General features: G+C 43.0%; 1 long non-coding RNA gene across 2 annotated transcripts in view; it reads right to left on the reverse strand.

Moving 5' to 3' along the window:
* The window catches only part of LOC142666498 (uncharacterized), a 90,057-nt gene that overhangs the window by 56,140 nt on the left and 12,326 nt on the right, over positions 1–21,591 (reverse strand). The window lies entirely within an intron of this gene.

Below are 21,591 nucleotides of genomic sequence, written 5' to 3' on the forward strand. Positions count from 1 at the left end.
TAAAAGGGTCCCCTGACAATAAGTTGATCGCGGGATGTCCTGTTGCTGGGATCCACATCGATCAGCTGTGATCTGTGGAGGAACCAGGCAGCAAATGTTCAATTTCCCAGAAGCGCCATATAAAAAAAAAACCTTAAAGAATGAAAATCAGTGTCAGAGACCAGTGTCGCTATGTGAGGCTTACCTGTTCATGTGAAATCTATAAAGCCCAGCCCTTCTCTTTCCCAGCACATTGGACCACCAAGAACAGGGTTTTAAGAAAATAAAATTTGTATTTCATCCCTCTATTATTGTTGTAAGAGAATATTAATGGGAATTCCTACTTCTTTTTATGTTTAATATAAAAAGAGATGTTTGGCCTTCCTTAGGCTATGTTCACACTTGCGCTAGAGCTTTTCGGAGGTACTGTTGGTTTTTCCATTACTTTAAAAAAGGCAAATAGCGCATTATGCAGAAAAAACACTCAGTATACCTCAGTACGAAATCCAAGGGCCACAGATTAGGTACAGTAAGGACCAATGCACCCCTATAGGTGCCCTATTATATCGACCTGTCATCTGCCCAAAAAACTGAGGTGGACATCTCAATTAGATTGCCTGCACCTCACAGATTCTGTCACTTTTATTTGTCTTATAGCCCCCACCATTCCAGAGATATCTGTGCCGTTAGCTTTGGTGCCCGATATGCAAACAAAGGGCAGTTACCCCTTGGCAAGTGAGCAGTATTTACCACCCACTTCACAGTCAAAGGCCTCATTTGAACATAGGGCACCAAAATTGATGGCACCAAAATCTCAGGAACGGTGGGGGCCTGAAGAAAAAACAAAAAAAATTAGCGACTGTGAAGCAATCTAACAGACTTTAGATCAGAGACAGAGCTGTAATACAATTGTCTTCATGAGGTCTAATTTAAAAAGCTAAAATACGAGGAGTTGTTAGGAGCCTTGCCCTTATTACACTTCCCGTTTGCCAAATAATCGTGCCTTGCCTCTCACTCTCCAAAGTGTTGCTGCTTATTTCTCTACCAAACTTGGCCTGTTATGCGACGGTTCATGTTTATAGTTACCCGCCTTTAGAGGCCCTTTTACACGGGCCAATGATCGGGCAAATCAACACTCGCTCCCGATCATTGCCCTGTTTTCAATAGACATTGATTAAATGCACGTTTTTTTACGCCCGTCGGAACAGAACGCCGTTTTTCCCAATGTAGTCAATGGGCTGATGTTTGGAGGCGTTCTGCTTCCGATTTTCGGCCAATTACAGCTCATAAAACGGCCGAAAATAAGCCGTGTGAACATACCCTAAGAGAAGAGCTACTAAAAAATAACATCTATGTATGTCAATTATTCTTGAGGTTCCCAGGATTGGAAAGATGTGATCATCCAATTGAATAACTACAGTGAGTCTCGCACAGCCTGAAATGGCAGATAACAATAATTTGTACTCCGCTAAACAGAAAATGGAAGTAACATGGACTTTAGATTTAGTATCCATTTAAAGAGGACCTCTCCTGACATGTCCCTTTTGATAAATACTTGTATTCCCCATGAAATAAACAATTCTGGATTAGAATTTCTTAAAATCTGAAAATGTCCAATCAGTGCTGACAGAGTGAGACTGTAGGGACACGCACCTTTGACAAGGGGGGTGGTAAGACACAATAGACAATTTATTCATAAATTTCTAGGAGGAATAAGAGAGGAACGGCACAACGCAGTGGACAGGACAGGACAGGAGAGGTGACAGTTCCTCTTTAAGGCATTCCTAGGACCCATGCACATGACCATTGAATTCATCCATAATTACAGACCCATTAATTTCTATGGCCGACGGACACTGTCCAGTATATTTACGGGAAGGTGTCCATGCCGTAGAAACCTTACGTAAAAAATAAGACATGTCCTATTTTTTATTTATTTTACGGACCGCACTCATACTTTATAGTGGGCGCACAGCCCGCAAATGCGGACGGCCGTCCTCGGCTGATCGTGCCCGTAATCACTGTCATGTGCACGGGGCCTCGAGCGGAGTTTGACTAGATCGTAAATTTCAGTTAAGGTATAGTTCACTGTAATGGCTCATGGACACGGCAGAGCCACGTACACTGAGCCTGTGTGGTGTGCAGGCTGTCAGACTCGGTGTGCACTCTTTGTACATATGGAGTCTATTTCAGCGTGCAAAAAAAAAGTAAAATACTTTATTCATTTTTCAATTCTACATTTTTTGCGAAAGGCAACTTAGAAGTTTTACAACGATAGAGTTTACACGTACTGACTACAGAGTCAGAGCCAATCAATGGTGGAGCTTCACTTTAACATTGTTAGTGTATTGCGGATGAGCTTTACTGTAATTTCTAGAGCTGCCTTTTCCTCCTGATATTACAAGCACTTCGCTCTTGCTGCTTGTTTATGGCCGTACATATTTTTAATCTTGGTCAGGTTGAGTGATGAGTGAAATGAATGATTCTGCAACAATAGATGATTGTTCTGCCACAATTGCGGAGTAACTATGGAAACTAGGACGGCTGATGGAGAGAGTTCTGTTGGCTGTGGATGTGTCATGGAGAATAGATGTGTCCATTTGTTATTTACTCTAAATGCTGGATGGGGAGAGGAGAACCCCTGTTTTGTTGCTCACCTGATTAGTAGGATAGATAGATTAGATAGATAGATAGATTAGATAGATAGAATTCTATTCACAATTAGTGTCATGGGTTTTTCTCTTTTTCTTTCTGCATACAAATAATCATCTTCTCACAGTGTTCGTGCCCATTCAGACGAGCGATGTTCACGTCCGGGTGCTGTCTGATTGTATAACCGACAGCACAGAGACTGAACACTGACCCCTTTAACCCCTTAGTGACCAGCCCATTTTAGGCCCTAATGACCAAGCTATTTTATTCGTTTTTCTAGTCGCATTCGAAGCGCTATAACTTTTTTATTTTTTCGTCTACATAGCTGTATGAGGACTTGTTTTTTGCGGGATTAGTTTTGCTTTTTAATAGCACCATTTTTGGGTACATATAACTTTTTTTATTAACTTTTATTAACTTTTTGGGGGGGGGGGGGATTATAAAAAAAAACTGAAATTCCGCCATTGTTCTATACGTTTTTAAATTGACGCCGTTCACTGTGCGTAAATAACACATTACCTTTATTCTATGGGTCGGTACGATTACGGCGATACCACATATGTAGAGGTTTTTTATGTTTTACGACTTTTGCACAATAAAAACACTTTTGAACTAAAATTATTTGTTTTTGCATCGTTGCTTTCCAAGAGCCGTAATTTTTTTATTTTTCCATCAATGTAGTGATTTTTTGGGCTTGTTTTCTGCGGGACGAGACGTAGTTTTGATTGGTACTGTTTTGGGGTGCATGAAGCACTTATTGATTCATTTTTATTATGACTTTTTTGGGGGGCAATGGAAAAAAAATTGCAATTTCGCCATTGTTTTTTGCGTTTTTTTTTTACGGTGTTCACCTTGCGGTTTAAATTACATATTAACTTTATTAATGGAGTCATTACGGTCGCGGCGATACCATATATGTGTACTTTTATTTATTTTTTTACACTTTTACTAAATAAAACCACTTTTTATGGAAAAAATTGATTTTTTTACTGTAATTTTTATTATTAATCTTTATTTCACATTTATTATTTATTTCACTAGTCCCACTAGGGGACTTTACTATGCGATCTTCAGATCGCTGCTATAATGCTTTGGTATACTTCGTATACCAGAGCATTATTGCCTGTCAGTGTAAATCTGACAGGCAATCTGTTAGGACGTGCCTCCGGCACGTCCTAACATGCAAATCTCCAGGGCAGACCTGGGGGCTTTTATCAAGCCCCTGGCTGCCATGACACCACATCGGAGACCCGCGATTGCATTTGCGGGCCGCCGATGGGTGACAGAGGGAGCTCACTCCCTCTGTAAACAAAGTTAAATGCTGCGGTCGCTATTGATGGCGGCATTTAACGGGTTAAACGGCCGCGATCCAAGTAAACTTCGATCGCGGGCGTTGGAGCAGGAGCCCAGCTGTCATTAGACAGCAGAGCCCCGGCTCCTGCCTGCACGGGAGACCCGTGCAGGACTTAGACTAGGCTCACGTGAAAAGGCGTCAGCCTAGCCTAAGGCCACTTAGTGACTCACGTGAAAAGGCGTATTGGTGGTTAAGGGGGTTTTCCCATCAGAGACATTTATGACATATCCACAGGATATAATCCAAAAAATACAATATTTGAAGCAGCCCAAATCCCGTTATCAGGAGCAGTGTCACGCTGTAAAATCAGACAAACCTAGTCTGACGTAATGTAATCTTCAGAAAAAGCGTGGTGAACAGCAGCACACGTCTCCCAAGTTTCAATCAATAAGTTCTTTTATTGGTCAAACATCCAGTAAAAAAATGGCAACATTTCGACCCGTGGCAGGCTTGAGAAAAACCCTCCACTTGTCACGGGTCGAAACGTTGCCATTTTTTACTGGATGTTTGACCAATAAAAGAACTTATTGAAACTTGGGAGACGTGTGCTGCTGTTCACCACGCTTTTTCTGAAGATATCCACAGGATATGTCATAAATGTCAGATAGATTCAGGTCCCACCTATGGGACCTGCATCTATCTCTAGAACGGGTCCCCCTAAACCCCGTTCTAGCTGTTTGTGCTCTCGCTGCCTCCCGGCCGCTTCCAGATTTCATGGTTGAGAGTTACGGAAACAGCGTAACTCGCTGAGCTGAATAGTAGTTACGGAAATAGCGTAGCTCGCATGCTACGCTGCTTCCGTAACTGCCGTTCACTGCTATGGGGGTTACGGTAACAGCGCAGCCAGTTACGCCGTTTCTGTAACTCCCAACCGTATAATTAAGAAGTGGTCGGGAGGCAGCGTGAGCACAAAAAGCTAAAACGGGGTTTAGGGGGCCCCGTTATAGAGATAGGTGCGGGTCTCAGAGGTGGGACCCGCATCCACTGGCGTAGCTATAGGGGTCGCAGCGGTCGCAATTGCGACCGGGCCCCGAAGCCAGGGGGGCCCACGGCCCCCCGCACCACATCAATAAAAAGTTACTATAGAAACTCGGGCCGCGGGCCCCTGTTACTATAGTAACATACTTTACTTACCTTCCTGGTTCCGGATGGCAGCGGAGGTCCTGAGGTCAGGCGCTGTGCGCAGCGGATGACGTCACAGCGCTATGCGCCGCGCACAGCATCGAGACGACAGAACTCCCACCGCGGCGGAAGAGGAAGGTAAGGTTTGCCCTGACTGGCGGGGACCGACTCCCGGGACCCGCCAATCAGCTGTTTTGAAGGGGCCGCAGCACTCGTACGAGAGCTGCTCCCCTTCATTCCGGTCACTTCATTCCGGTTACATTGTGAATTGGTGTCGGCGATTCACAGTGTGAGCGAGTAGTGAAATGAAGGGGAAGCAGCTCTCGTACGAGTGCTGCGGCCCCTTCAAAACAGCTGATTTGCGGGTCCCGGGCGACACATCAGCTATTGATGGCCTATCCTGTGGATAGGCCATCAATGTTTAGGGACTGCACAACGCCTAAGCCTACGATGTAGCAGGCTTAGGGGCCCCATGAGACAGGATCACAGATTGTGTGATCCTGTCTGCTGGGCCCTGTATCTAAGTCAATCACATGGTAGGCTTAGATACATGGCCCATGTGTGATCTTGTCTGGTGGGCCCTGTATCTAAGCCAATCACATGGTAGGCTTAGATACATGGCCCATGCGTGATCCTGTCTGCTGGGCCCTGTATCTAAGCCTACCACACTAGGTTTAGATACAGGGCCCCAGCACACAGTAATCTTATACTGTGTAAGATTACTGTCTGCTGGACCCTGTATCTAAGCCTACGTTGTGGTAGGCTTAGATACAGGGTCCCACAGACAGTATCACACATGGGCCCTGTATCTAAGCCTAACACATGTTACTAATCATTTTTTGTGTGTTTTCTTACAGGTTCGGTCGTTGGACTACGGCGGATTCCAGGACTACTTCGATGACAGCTTTTTCTTTATTATCAATAAAATGGTTAATGAGGGTTGTGTGTTTTTTTTTTTTTATTTCAATAAAATATTTTTTCTATGTCTTTGTGTTTTTTTTTAAACTATATTATCACCGCCTTAGTAATGGCCGCCGGCTGATTGACAGCATCCATTGCTAAGGCGGGGCTTAGTGTTAGCCGGTGCAGAGGCTAACACTAACCTCCTTTATTACCCCGGTACCCACCGCCACCAGGGGTGCTGGGAAGAGCCGGGTACGATCCAGTACCTGACCATCTGTAGTGATGGTCGGCCACTGGGGTGGCCGCAGGCTGGTATTATCAGGAGGGGAAAGGCCAAAAACAGTGGCCCTTCCTACCCTGGTGATGCTAGGCTGCTGCTGCTTTATTGTATCTGGCTGGTTATGAAAAATGGGGGGGGACCCCACGTCATTTAAAAAAAAATTGGGAAAGAACGATGTGGGGTCCCCCCCCAATTTTCATAACCAGCCAGATGCAACACAGCAGCAGCAGGCGGCATTACCAGGGTGGGAAGGGCCACGGTTTTTGGCCTTCCCCAGCCTATATTACCAGCCTGCGGCCGCGCCGATGCCTGCCCGTCACTGCAGATGGTCGGGTACTGGTTCATACCCGGCTCTTCCCAGCACCCCTGGTGGTGGTGGGTACCGGGGTAATAATGGGGTTTAGTGTTAGCCTCTGCACCGGCTAACATTAAGCCCCGCCTTAGTAATGGAGGTTGTCAATCAGCCAGCGGCCATTACTAAGGCGGTGATAATAAAGTTTAAAAAGATACAAGCACATAGAAAAATATTTTATTGAAATAAAAAAACACAACCCTCATTAACCATTTTATTGAGAATAAAAAAAACGCCGTCATTGAAGTCCTCGTATCCGAAGTCCAACAACCGAACCTGTAAAAAAAACACAAAGACCCAAAAATAATCAGTAACACATAAAGAAGCAAAATTATTATTCTTACCTATCCTGGGTCCAGCGCTGGAGCCTCAATGTCAGCGAGCTGGGCCCTGTATCTAATCCAATCATGTGTGATACTGTCTGCTGAGCTGTGTATCTAATCCAATCATGTGTGATACTGTCTGCTGGGCCCTGTATCTAATCATATCTTGTGTGATACTGTCTGCTGAGCTGTGTATCTAATCCTATCATGTGTGGTACTGTCTCTGAGCCACTGTATCTAATCCTATCATGTGTGATACTGTCTGCTGAGCTGTGTATCTAATCCTATCATGTGTGATACTGTCTGCTCAACCACTGTATCTAATCCTATCATGTGTGATACAGTCTGCTGGGCCACTGTATCTAATCCTATCATGTGTGATACTGCCTTCTGAGCCACTGTATCTAATCCTATCATGTGTGATACTGTCTGCTGAGCCACTGTATCTAATCCTATCCATAGTTTATAGGGTCGTAGTGCTATAGATATGCTATGCTATCTCATATACACACATTTTTTTTTGGGCGGACACATATGTATTGGGGCTATTTCCCCTGACATTTTAAGCCCTGAGGGTATGTTCACACGGCAGCGTCTGTTCAGGAGAAAACAGCACCGTAATTTCAGCCGTAATGGCATGTGCAGGCGTCTTTCGCTGCGTCCATTACGGACGTAATTGGAGCTGTTTTTCTATGGAGTCCATGGAAAACGGCTCCATTTACGTCTGAAGAAGTGACAGGCATTTCTTTGACGCGGGCGTCTTTTTTACGCGCCGCCTTTTGACAGCGGCGCGTAAAAAAAAATGACCGTCGGCACAGAACATCGTAAGACCCATTCTAATGAATGGGCAGATGTTTGCCAACGCTTTTGAGCCGCATTTTCGGACGTAATTCAATGCTAAAACGCCCGAATTACGTCCGTAAATAGGGTGTGTGAACCCAGCCTTAGTGATGCCCCCGGCTGCTAGTGCTGCATTGTTGGGTTACTTAGGAGACCCAGCGATGCAGCTGAAAGCTGCGGACCGTTCGCCATGAGGAGTTTGCGGGGGGGGGGGGGCCCAGTAAGAATTCTTGCATCGGGGCCCATGAGCCTTTAGCTACGCCCCTGCCCGCATCTATCTGACATTTATGACACATCCTGTGGATATTCAACAAAGCAGTAGGACAATAGCACACGTCTCCAAATCTTCAAAAATGTTTTATTGTCAAAACATCTTGCGACAAACCGGCAACGTTTCGATCCGCAGTGAGTGAAAGGTCTTTCTCAAGCTGGTTGCCCTACTGCTTTGTTGGAAATTACATGATGCCAGAGAAGGTTTGCCTGGCTTGACAGCGTGCACCGCACCAGCAACTCGGGACTTGTGCTGCTTCAAAAATTTCCTTTTTTTGGCACATCCTGTGGATATGTCATGAATGTCCCCGGTGGGAAAACCCCTTCAAGTCAATGGGCTCATGTAGGGTCCGTGCAGAAAAATTGTAGCATGCACTAGTTTGGTCCGATGCTCGTGTTAGACTCGCCCATTTAGGTCAATGGGCCAGTGAAAATAATTGGACCGCACATGGACGCTATCCGAGTGAGGCCCGCTTTTCACTGATGGATGTTTACAAAAACAGCAGTCAATTTTTTTTTGACAGATGTGAAAATCTGATGATCATGGTCGCTACACGGACATTAAAATCTCACACACGGAATGCACTCTGACACATTACTGAGTGAATTCTGATGTAAAATCGTCAGTTGAAACACGGACAAGTTTTACAACGCTTGTCTGAATACAGCCTTACTAAAGCTACATTCACATCTGCTTTGGGGGTTCCGTTAGGGGCCTCTGTCAAAGATCTGGTCCAAAATTACTAAAAAAAATAAAAAAAAAAAAACATAGTGCAGCATGCCAAGCTAGATTTCGGGTAAAACGAGGGAAATAATGCATCAAAGTTCTAGTATTTTTGGACAACAAGAAAAGTGCTGCAAACTGCACTAATCTTGCTGTCAAGAATATCAGAACCTCTGAAGGAAAGGGGTAGATGAAAATCTGAATAGATCCAGGGGTGAATATATTAAAAGGGGTGATCCCACCAAACCAAGTTATGGTTTAGCCGCTAGGGGTCCCACCATTTGGGACCAACATCGATGCAGAGTACCGGGTCCCAAGTCCCCTGTATGAACGAAGTGGCGGTCCTCAATATGCGCTGCCACTCCATTGATTCTTTATGGGACTGCCAGAGATGGCCAAGCACTGTACTCTGCTATATCTGGCAGTCCCATAGAAAATGAATAGAGCGGCAACGCAATACGTGACCGCTGATCCGTTCATACAGAGGACTCAGGACCCCCGTTGCCTGGACCAGTGGAAGTCCCAGCAATCAAACACTTACCCCCGAGCCTATGGATAGGTGAACTTGTTTTGGTGGAATAAGCGCTTTAAACACCAGCGTTTTAATTGCAAGTATTAAAATAATGTACGTGAATGTAAAATTTGCCAAATTTATTGAGAGGTTTACGCCTCTTAATAATTTTGTATCTATGTAGATTTGTGCCAATTTCTGTCATAAATTATAGTAAATCTGTCGGTCCGCTGGAGACACCGGACCACAAAAGACACTTAGAACACCGGCTTTTCTCACCACTTTCGAAAAGCAGCAAGAAAAGTGAAAAGGCACAAAAACTATAGCACAAATATGGCGTGCGAGAAAATGCGTGACTTTTTAACCCCAGAAAACTGGTACAATACACTGATCAATGTATAGTAATTTTTACCCGCTTCCTCGGTCAGGGCTTGATCGGAACAGAAAGATAGCAGACCTGTGCCCCTCCCCCTCTAATGGCTTAGATGCCGCGGTCGCTATTGATCGTGCCATCTAAGTAAATAAACAGTCAGGAACGGAGTCGGTAAGGGATTAAAATAATCCCCCCCCCCAGCATTTTTTTCCTATGTACGTTTCATCCCTTTAGAATTCACCCCTAGCTTTGGCATTAAAAAAAACTAACGCATCAAGAACTACATCACAAGTTGCACCAAACTAATCTGTGTGTGAATCAGGCCTGAGGCACCATGCACACTACTGTGCCCGTTACTACAACCCGTAATTACGGGCACGGCTGGCCGCGTACAGCCGTCCGTATTTACGGGCCGTGCTCCCATTATAAAGTATGGGAGCACGGTCCGTAAAACAAAAAAATAGGACGTAAACATACGGGAAGGTGTCCATCGGCCATAGAAACTAATGTGCCCGTAATTAAGGACGATTTTAGGGTCGTGTGCATGGGGCCTAAGACTTGTGCGCATCACACTTCTTCACAGCTTATTGTTTTGACGTTTTAACCACATCAACGGGGACATCTGGTGGGCAGTTATGGAGATTGTATCTTTTTTTTCATGCGAGTAAAAATATGTTAAAGGGTAATGAAACTTTCAGAAAACTACGGACATGTCACAGTGACATGTCAGAAGTTTTGATCGGTGAGGGTTTAAGACCCACACCAATCGCTAAAATAAAGTAGCAGAAGCGCTCGGGTGATCGCTGAGCCGCTTAGTTTCTGATCGGCTTTTCTCGGAAAGCCGATCCAACGATGTATAGGCCCATAGACTTTCTATTGAGTTCGTACACCCGAGCACTTCTGCCGCTTCGTTTTAGCAATTGGTGGGGGGGGGGGGGGGCTGGTGTCTCCATTCTCGGATCCTCACCGATCAAAACTTCTGACATGTCAGAAGATTTCTGAAAGTTTTCGTTAACCTTTAATATACGCTAATACTAGATGGCCAAACATTTATAAATTCAAGAACAAGCCCTCCATATATGCTTGTTGAACATTAATTCCAAAACCATGGGAATTATTAAGGGGGTCGGTCATCGCTTAGCTTCTATAAGGCTTCAAACACACTTTACGAGTGGAGGTTTTCTGGGCAAAAAAACCACGACCTATCCTATGGTACATGCATTTTTTTTATAGTTTCTTTGATGGCGTCTTTCATATTGCAAATCATGTGTTTCAAAGATCGCGTGATGCACAGATAACTTTTTGCAAAACAAGATTTTGTTCTGAAAAAAAAACAAAAAACCCGCAACACACATTAACACATGCATTATTTTTTTTTAAGAGGGGAAAAAATACCCAATTGATGTTAATAGAAGAAAAATGGCACCAACTACTGCAAAAAAAAATAAAAAATAATTAATCGCCAAACCAACCCTTGTGCGATTTTGTTATTCATCCCTCAGGTGTTTGGTATGGTGCATACAGCGTCATACAGGCTCTGAGCACATGGCTCTGTCTTGTGCACGAGCCCTTAGACCCTCCTGCAAACGCTCAAATTTTATTGCAGAAAATCGTGACTCAAAATCAGTTCCTTTCTTCTGAATGAGGTGGTTCCTGCAGAAAGCTCACAATCTGCCACATGTGCATGGGCCTTAGAGTGTGTACACAAACGACACAATTTTGCAGAACTTTTTTGCAACTATCCCATTTATTTGAATAGGGATTGCAGAAATCCATGTGCGTGCGACAGAAACAACACCAATTCGATGAATGGAACTAATTTTCAGGCACAGAAATTTCTGCAACGAATCTTTGTTATGCTGGTTTTCAGCCTTTTGATTAAACAAGGTGGTTTTCGTTCACGGACAGCAAGATGAGATCTGGAAAATGGTTGGGAATTGAAGCATAAAGTATGTAAGAAACATTTTCGGAATTTTGCATTATATAATAATTTACATAAGATCTGGTTCACATCGTGTTTTTATACTTTCATTGGACAGTGATGTCAAGGGTTTCTCCAGTCCTGGAGCCTCCGGCCAGAGCGCTACCGATGCTCTGGTCGGGAACTCCGTAGTTTAAAGCCTCTGACGTCACTGGCTATATATGGACAGTGATGTCAAGGGTTCTCCCGTCCCCTAGTCCCCAGCCGGAGCGCTACCTCTTTCCGGGGAGTTCGGCCCTGGGGAAGCTTTTGGCCTTCGTTGGGCTAATAGAGCCCTATGGACACGTTTATCGTGTACGTCGGGAGCTTACCCGACATACACACTAAACGTAGGGTACAAACGCAATCAGTTTCAGGACTAAAACTGGAAAACTTTTTCTTTCAGCAAATAATGCAGCAGATTCACCCAGAGGAAAATCTTCCAAATTCATTATCAAAAGGAACCCAGTCTGTCATGGAAAATAGGGAAAATAAATTAAAACACAAAAGCCAAGCACGCACACAGAAGGGTTTGAATAATAGCACATGAAGCATATTTTGTGTAATTTTCTATACACTTATTGTATTTGTAAAAGGCGAGTAGGAGCTCCCTTTCATTTTTCATCTAAAAAAAAAAAAAAAAAAATGTCCCTTTAATAAAAAATATTTCTCAATATTTCTTTAATTGAGGTTTTTTGTTGTTGTTTTTTTGTGTTTTAAACATCTGATGCCACCAGTCACCTGCTATTCAACAATACCATGTTGTTACTGGGTGTTTTATGCTTTGATTTGATTTAAGCCTTCACAGTTATTATGCTAATAAGGCCCTCAGGAATAAGGTGGCAGATGGAACCCAACGGAACAATTCTTTTATTTTGTTGAAAGAAAAAAAAAAAGTTTGGGGGGATTAAACTAAATAGCAAACTCATTCACTCCCCTGTAAAGGAGTTCCTGAGCTGAAGTAAATAACACACCTAACAAACTGTGATGGGAACGGGATATATCATGTAAACACCATATGCCTACACAAAACCCACACACACACACACATACATACACATATATATATATATATATATATATATACACACACACACATATATATACACACACACACACCACAGAGAAAAATACATTGAAACCTCCCAGAAATGTTTTTTTTTTAAACAAATGTTTTTATTGTGATTTTCACCATAAACAATTCTTTTACAATGAAACAGAAACATCAAAGCGACAAGGGCGTTGTGATAATAACAATGATTGATACTATAGCAGAAGTTGCAGCTAATCCTGTGCATAAAAATCAGAAGTATATGGGGGTCCGCCATGTCAGTAGCTAGGTAAGGAACAATGCCCCTATCAGTATATCATAAAAAAGAAAAGAAAATAACAGTAAATCAAAAATAAATCAGCACTTTGCTCAAGTGCAAACAAAAGTTCCTATGTGGAACTTAGAGCCAGCCATGCTCCCCACATTCCCCAAAACACCGCCACCCAGCAAATATTGTATATCCTATTCCCTTGCGGTAGGTACAGGCATAAATGCCCCAGAGTGTATTAATGGGAAACCTGCGGACCCTCCCAGAATTGATTTAAAAAGGGGTATTATCCTCTCAAACAAGATGGCCAGTATATGCATAGTATATGAGAGAACTGGAAATCTGTCACAGGATAGCCTTTCTAGATATAGAGCTGATCTTCTCAAAGAGGTGGCCTTTTGGAGAGGTTTCACTGTATCGGGATATTACACTTTTGACATGTGCGGAGACCCCCATCGTCGCGAAGATGCAGACACGCTCAGTTGAGCCCTTTGCACCTTCGGCTGTGATCACCCCCCCTTGTCAGGCTGAAGACGGCTTTCACGGAAGGTCTACGTGAGTAGTCTTGATTGAGTGCTTCTGCACCTTAGTTTCAGTGACGATGGGGGTCTCAGCACCCGAACCCCCACCAATCTAAACTTTTGATAATGTCTCTATGACATATCAAAAGTTTGATGAAAGTGCAGTCAATTTTTTACCCTTCTGTTGCTGCCTACATGCGCAGCAACAGAAGATCAGCCCTTTATCTAGACCAGACTTCATGTGACAGATTTCCAGTTCCATCATATACTATGCATACTGGCCATCTTCTTTGAGTAGTATGCTTTACGTTATACCACCACTGGAAACCAATGTCTAGGCACAGTACATTACCACAGATGACTGAGCAGAGTAAATTATTACTGGGCATTAGCAATTAGCACAACATTGAACATTGTATATACTGAAACTCAGGCAAAATAGCTTATTCTCCAGAGTATATAAATTATAAAAAATAACGTATCAGTGTAAACGTCACTTATCACATCAGCACATTACCTAATCCTAACGGGTTATGTTTAATAAAAACTTTCAATGCCTTTATGGTCTTACTACAGTAAGGCCTCATGCACACGATCGTAGTTTTTATTCGCAATTACGTAGCTGTAACGGTTGAAATTGCAGACCAATTCAAACTATCGGCCATGGACACGTTCCTGTAGGTTTATGGGTGTGTGTCCGGGCCATAGAAATGACCCTCAAAAAAATAGAACATGTCCTATTTTTCGTATTTACGGACCATGTTCCTATACTTATTATAGCAAATGCGGGCGACACTCCGCGTCCCATCCGTTCAGTATTTACTGACCGTACATCCTGCATGCACGAGGCCTAAACGTCTTGTTTCTTCAAATGTATATTTAAAAAAACTCAGTTCTTCTGCCAGTTACCTGCATCAGAGGACAATGGAAATCTTTCCAGCACCAAGGAAAACTTCCTGATTGAGCCAGAGAATGATCTTCATGATTTACTGGAGCCCAGAATTAATACACCCAAATACTGGGCACGTAGACCCGTGATTAAGGAACAGTCTGCTCTCTCGTGTTCTTATAAACTCAGAGAAGAACTAGCGAGAACTTTTCATGACAGCACGTCCTTATTCAGTATGAACAAATTGGAACAAAATTGTTTATTTTACTTTCAAGAAAAATAAGAGGTTCTCAAGTCATATTTATCATTACTTATATATAGATAAAAAGATGCTAAAATAATTTCACTGTAGTATAGAAATATAGTATTAATGATCTGCATAAATATACATTTTATAAAATCTATTCAGCATGCCTTCTACATTACTAATCCTGAGTTAGGCCCCATGCACATGACCGTAAAAAACTTCGTAATTGCGAACCGCAATATGGTTTGCAATTACGGACCCACCCGGTTCTATTGTCCACGGACACCTTTTCATAACGCTACGGAAGGGTGTCCGTGCCACAGAACTGTGCCGGAAAATATGGAGAATGTCCTACTTTTCGGATTTTGCGGGCCGTGCTCCCATACTTTGTACGGGAGCACGGCACGAAAATGCGGCCTGCGGGTGTTGGCGGCCGTGATTATGGGCACGGCCTTGTGCATGAGGCCTTACAGCTTGTATTTTAGTCAGTGCTACATTCACGATTCTGCCGATTGTTATTGAAAACAATCACCAAGCTTGTTGTCAGATAGACACACCTAAAGGTGCCCATACACATTACATTAACTTCGACTGTTACAGGCAAGTTTGGCAGGACCAGCCAACCATCTAATGTTTTTAGGGGTGTTGCGACTCTCCCTCCATGGCAGATGTCGGAGGAAAGAAGGATCGGGCATGTTGCGTTTCAACAGCGGTCGGCAGAACGAGAATTTGGCTAAGTAAGGTGTATTGCCCCTCCTTAGAGGGGTTGACCGACGACAGAAAATGTTCTAATTGGTTAGGAAATGTAAAATGAAGACACTTACTAATATACATGTGCCGGACACAAGTCCTGGCCTCTGGTCATGACAATAACTCATGAAAAGAAAATACTTAAGTCATAAGCCATAGATCAACAAGAAAAAAATTATATATACAGTAATCAGGGAATATATCAAAATAGGTCCCAAAAAATACCAAGGGCTTTTACCCTTATATCTACAAGCACGTAAACTCGGAACAACACAAATACCACTGTAACATGAAGACTATAAAATATATATGTAAATAAGCAATCTTACAAAAACTATCAAAGAAAGGTGTGGTTTATGGCTATGGCTCCATGAGGATCAGAGGACCCTACGCGTATCACTATGCTGCTGGCTTCGTCAGCACAGAGCACTGCTTTCAACGTGAGCCGTACACAGCAATAAAAAATAAAGATGGCTCACAATGAATGCACATTGCTCTATGCTCACAGTCAAGGGAGCGAAGTGAGATAACATAAGGAGTGCAGGAGGAGAAGGAATACTTGCAGACTAGACATAAAGCTACTGTATATTAGCTGTAAGGGTATGTTCACACGCACTAATTACGGACGCAATTCGGGCGTTTTTGCCCCGAATTACGTCCGAAAATAGCGCCTCAATAGCGCTGACAAACATCTGCCCATTGAAAGCAATGGGCAGACGTTTGTCTGTTCACACGAGGCGTAATTTACGCGCCGCTGTCAAATGATGGCGCGTAAATAGACGCCCGCGTCAAAGAAGTGACCTGTCACTTCTTTGGCCGTAATTGGAGCGGTTATTCATTGACTCCAATGAATAGCAGCGCCAATTACGTCCGTAATGGACGCGGCGTTCAAGCGCCTGCACATGCCGTTATAGCTGAAATTACGGGGATGTTTTCAGGCTGAAACATCCCCGTAATTTCAGCCGTTACGGACGCCCTCGTGTGAACATACCCTGACAGAGAAGGGGCTGGCTTATCTAATGAACTAAGCCAGACACCCAGTCTTGCAGTTCTGAAAGTGGAACTATATTAGTAAGTCTCTACATTTTATATTTCCTAACCAATTAGGAACATTTTCTGTCGCCAGACAACCACTTTAAGAATACAAACACATCCACATATTGGCAGTTTCGTTACTTAGATGGCAGGAATAGCGTTATAGGTGAATGGTGTCCAACGGATGCCGCTTGATCAATAGTATGATATATCCAGCACAGAGCTGTGTCTTTTTAACAGTAGCCACGACACAGATGTAAACATAGCCTAACAGCTAACCTGAGTTCTTATAATGCAGAGGGAGATAGATGTTCCCAGATCAGATAAATGTGAAAAATTGTCTATGCAGCTCTGGACTATAATAATGGATGTAACGCAGGATATCAACCAGATAAGTAATGTCATGTATTTACGAAGGGACTCAATTTTGTATGTACATTAGTTCTATACGTAAAGTGTTTAATGGAATTACATTTTTTTAAATCTACCCCCCAAAAAAGTGCACACCTCTCCAAACCCATACACACCAATTATAGACATTCTGCATGTCACAAACACGTTTTGGTGCTCTGGAATTAGTAGGCTCCTGTCAGGCAGAATGTACGTTACCCCCGGCCACCAATTCTTTTGCGCATTCACTAAAAAAAGTCCATCAGGCGGTAAAAACGACATAGTCATCTTATTCCACAGATTGATACGATTACGGCGATACCTAATTTATATGTTTTGTTTTAGGTCTTACCACTTTTAAAAAATATATAACTATTGCTAAAAAAAAAAAAGGTTTTGTGTTGCCATATTCTCAGAGCCATAACTTATTTATTTTTCCATCAATTTAGATGTGTGAGGGCTCAAATTTTGCGGGGCGAGGTGTAGTTTTCACCGATACCATTTTGGGGTACATGAAACTTTTTATTCCTTTTTTTTTGGGGAGAGCTATGGTGACCAAAAAACAGCAATTTGCATGTTATATATATATATTTTTTTTTTTACGTCATTCACCGAACGGATTAAGCAATGCTATATTATGATAGTCCGCACTTTTACGGATGTGGCGATACTAGTTATGTTAACTTATTTTTATTTTTTCCCTAAAGCAATGTAAAAAAAAATGGGAAAAGGTTTTTTTTTTAACTTTTAATTTTTTTATAACCTTATAAAAAACCTTTAACTGTTTTTTACTCTTTTTATTAGTCCGCCTAAGGGACTTGAACCAGTGATCATTGGATCGCTTGCATGATATACTGCAATATTAATGTATTGCAGAATATCGTGATTCTGACATGACAGTCCCATTTGAAGCCCTGCCCGAGGCAGGGCTTCAAAGGAGCACAAAGTTGGCAGACCTGGGGGCCTTCATTAGGCTCCCATAACAACCATAGTCACCGGCCGATCCCATTGCAGGGGGTGGTGGGGTGGATTCTGTGTTTGAGGGGACGCCACCTGATTATTACAATTTAAACGCGATTGACCGCGACATTTAAAGTGTTAAACGGGCGGAAGCAAAGTGATCTTTGATTCCGCCCATTGCAGTGAGGTGTTGGCTGTGTAACACAGCCGTCCCCCGCTGAGTATGGAGCGCGCTCAGCCTCGTGAGCCCGCTCCATACTTCCCCTTAAGGGTTACCGCGTACTAGTACGTGGTATGTCGTTAAGGGGTTAAAACATAGCATTAAAAAAATAGGGAAAACAGTGAGGCAGATTTAATTATGTGTACACGCCTAGAATGTGTCAAAAAATGCAATGCAATTTGCCGCACTTCATTTTAGAAACAGATGTTTGCACCTCTGTAGACACTAAGGGCCCATTCACACGAGCATGAATAACGTCTGCGTGCTGCGCATGGAAACCACGCACAGCACATGGACCCATTGATTTTAACGGGACCGTTCACACAAATGCGTGCGTTTACACGCGGCGAGAGTCCAATATTGGTGAGTTTTCACGCTCCTACGCGCCCATTGAAGTCAATGGGTGAGTGAAAACCACGGACAGCACATGTGCGGTGCATGATTTGCAAATGAATTTGTTTAAAAAAAATAAAAAAAAAGTGCTTTGTGAGTGTGTGAAAAATGAATGCCACTCGCAATGCACACTGATGCATAACGCAACACACGGACCAGATATATGCGCGTTTTTCACGCGTGTGAATCTGATACGCTCGTGTGAATGTAGCCTTAGGGTAAGGCCACAAGGAGCGGCCCTGATGCAGTCAACAATCATGCTGCACCACGTTCGTCAAATATCCTGTTAATGAAGGTGTGTTATTGAGAGTAAAATGGCCCTTTACCTGCAAAATCGTGCAGCCATAAAGTGTCTATTAATTAATATAATGACCGCACGATTTTGAAGATAAAGGGCCGTTTTACCCGCAACAATGCGCTGCCATTAACAGGCTATTTTCCGCATCACAGCCATGTCAAAGGCCGCTCCGTGTGGCCTTATCCTTTAAAAAAAAAATTGTTCCACAAAAGGGATGGGGTTTAGCAGAAAAGGGGTGGGGCTCAAAATGCACCAGATCTGACACAAAATTCTGTCACAAAATGAGCCAAATCAAAAAGGTGATATAAGGAGGAGAAAAGTGTCTAGCAAAATACAGCATGCACCACTGATAAATTTGGTACATCTTTTGACTACATGGTCTAAGTTCAAACAGTCAAAAACTAACACAGCTTAGGTCTCATGCAGACCACCGTAAGGATTTTTACTGTCCGCAAATATGAATGCACATCCGTAACCATCCGCAATTGCAGAAGCGCCCATAGAATTCTATGGGCGAGTCTGTTCAGCAATTGCAGAGAAGAATAGGACATGTTGTATATTTTGCAGATCACTTCTACAGCCCGGACACACATCTGTAAATAAACGTAAGGGTGCTCGTGGCCTATAGAAATTAATGGGCCTGCAATTTTATCCATAATTAAGGATGAAAACTAGGGTCATGTGAATGAGGCCTTCGTAAATCTACCCCAGTTTTTTTTCGTGTTTCTATTTTTCCCTAAAAAAAGAGCTACAAAATTAATTAATTTCGGCTCCAATTTTAAGCGATAAGAAATCCCTGTGCTTCCCGCGAAAAAAAAAAAAAAAGAGAACCAAACATTTTTGGGGTAGACTAAGAGGCTGGATTTACAAATCGTGTATTTGTTGCAGGGTTTGAGGCAGACTTGAGCCAAAGCCAGAAGTGGATCCATGAGGAAGGAAAACTGCACCGGCCTTAGATTCAGCATTCCAAAAGGCGAAACTTTAGGGTATGTTCACACGAGGTCATTACGTCCTTAATTGACGGACGTATTTCGGCCGCAAGTACCGGACCGAACACAGTGCAGGGAGCCGGGCTCCTGGCATCATAGTTATGTACGACGCTAGGAGCCCCTTACACTGGTCATGAAGGCCCAAAACACACCCAGTCACAAGAGAGTTAAATTAGGGTATGTAGATGCCCTTATTGATCTGTGATAGTGATAGCATTTTAACCTATCAAGGCCTCACCCCCCAAGTCTCGACTGAAGGTACAAAACGTAGCGCAGGATACATAAATTTCGCTAAATTTTAAGATTACATGCTTTAACGGTCCATTCACACGTTGCAGTTGGGGTGCGGTTAGAACTGCATCGAAAAAATACATCCGAAAACTGCAGCTTGTTGCCTTTTATACCGCAACCACATCGAAAAATTATTCAAATCGCAGCACAAACGCATGCAGTTTTCAGATGCACTTTTTTAATGCGGTCCTAACAGCACTTATATCTGCAACTCGTAAGTGGACTCTAAAGGGCTGTTAGTGAGGGGTCCATTTACATTGGTTTAAACTATAAAGTATAATCCTATTGGTATAAAAATCAAGTAAATGACACAGAGTTCACTGGTGATTTTTTTTAGTGGTAAAATGCTCCAAAACCGCTGCAAAGAATAAAATCCACAACTAAACACAAATGTGTACAGGCCACGGTAAAGCTCTCATCATCCCAGACATTCAGCAAGTCGTCATTGTTTTTTTTGTTTTTTTACAAAGCAATAAACTATGCAGCAACGGATTAAACAAGCCCCGTTAGGGACTCCGACACAAAGGGGAAATTTAACCTTTGTGACAACAGTTGGTAATAACTTGGTGATAATGTATTCGCGAGGCAGGAGAGGTGACATATGGGAAATGAGAAGGATTTTCATGGGAAACTGAGCTCCCCCTATAGCCGACAAACTTTCTGCAGCTTGTTCTTTGATTTGATGTACAGGACAAATGGCAGGAACTCAGCCTTTGGCCTCTGCTTTGGAGTGGTCGAATCCCTAGGGTGCAAGCCCACATCTCACACCAATGGAAGCTTTTCAGGGAACAGAAAGGGGTGGAAGAGGACGTAGAGATCAGTAATGAGACATGGTTTGCTCGTGTGTGTTTTTAAGAAAAAATAATACAATTTATCAATATTGTGGGTACATTTAAAGACTGAACCTTTCCAAAAATACATGTCCCTTTCCATTTAAAAAAAAATAAAAAATATATATTATATATACACACACAGTGTAATGTAAAAAAAAAATTGTGTTAAGCTCTGTTCACACTAACATCATGGTTTTAGTTCTTAACAGAGACGTGACTGGTGTCACAAAAAGTGCTGTTACCTCCCCGCGCCCCAGCATCCTTCTTTTGCGTCCTTGCTGCGGTTGCGCCGTATTGTTGGGCCATCTGTGCGCGCCGCTGGTGATGCTGACAGAACATAGTTTACACCTGCTGACAGCCTCAGTCAGTGCTATGCTCTCTACCTTCCTTGGCCATGTGACCACACCCTGCTGATAGAGTTTGTGTTGATTAACCTTCTCTGTGCTGTACTCTTGCAGGTATGACTTCCATTGGCTGACTCCATCATGAGCTCTTCCAGGTGTGTGGGCCTTTACGCATACCTTGGGTTAGTGTACAATAGTTCCTTCTGCTATCAGGTCATGACTGCTGCCTCAAGAGGTCTGTTACCTGTGGTGCCTTTCAGCCTGGTCTTGCGTCCATTTTATTGCTACTCTCCAGTCCACGTCTTCTCCTCTGTCATTGCTGTGTCCAGCGCCAAACTTGTCTCCGCCGCAAGGATCCACATCTCTAGCCTCATGTTACGTGACTACTGGTACGACTGATCTATTTTCAAACAAACTTCAACGAATCCTACAGTTCTCATGGGCCAGTCAGGTTTCCAGTCTTTTTGAT

The sequence above is a fragment of the Rhinoderma darwinii genome, chromosome 13 (genome assembly GCF_050947455.1).
Source record: "Rhinoderma darwinii isolate aRhiDar2 chromosome 13, aRhiDar2.hap1, whole genome shotgun sequence".
Taxonomy (NCBI): Eukaryota; Metazoa; Chordata; class Amphibia; order Anura; family Rhinodermatidae; genus Rhinoderma; species Rhinoderma darwinii.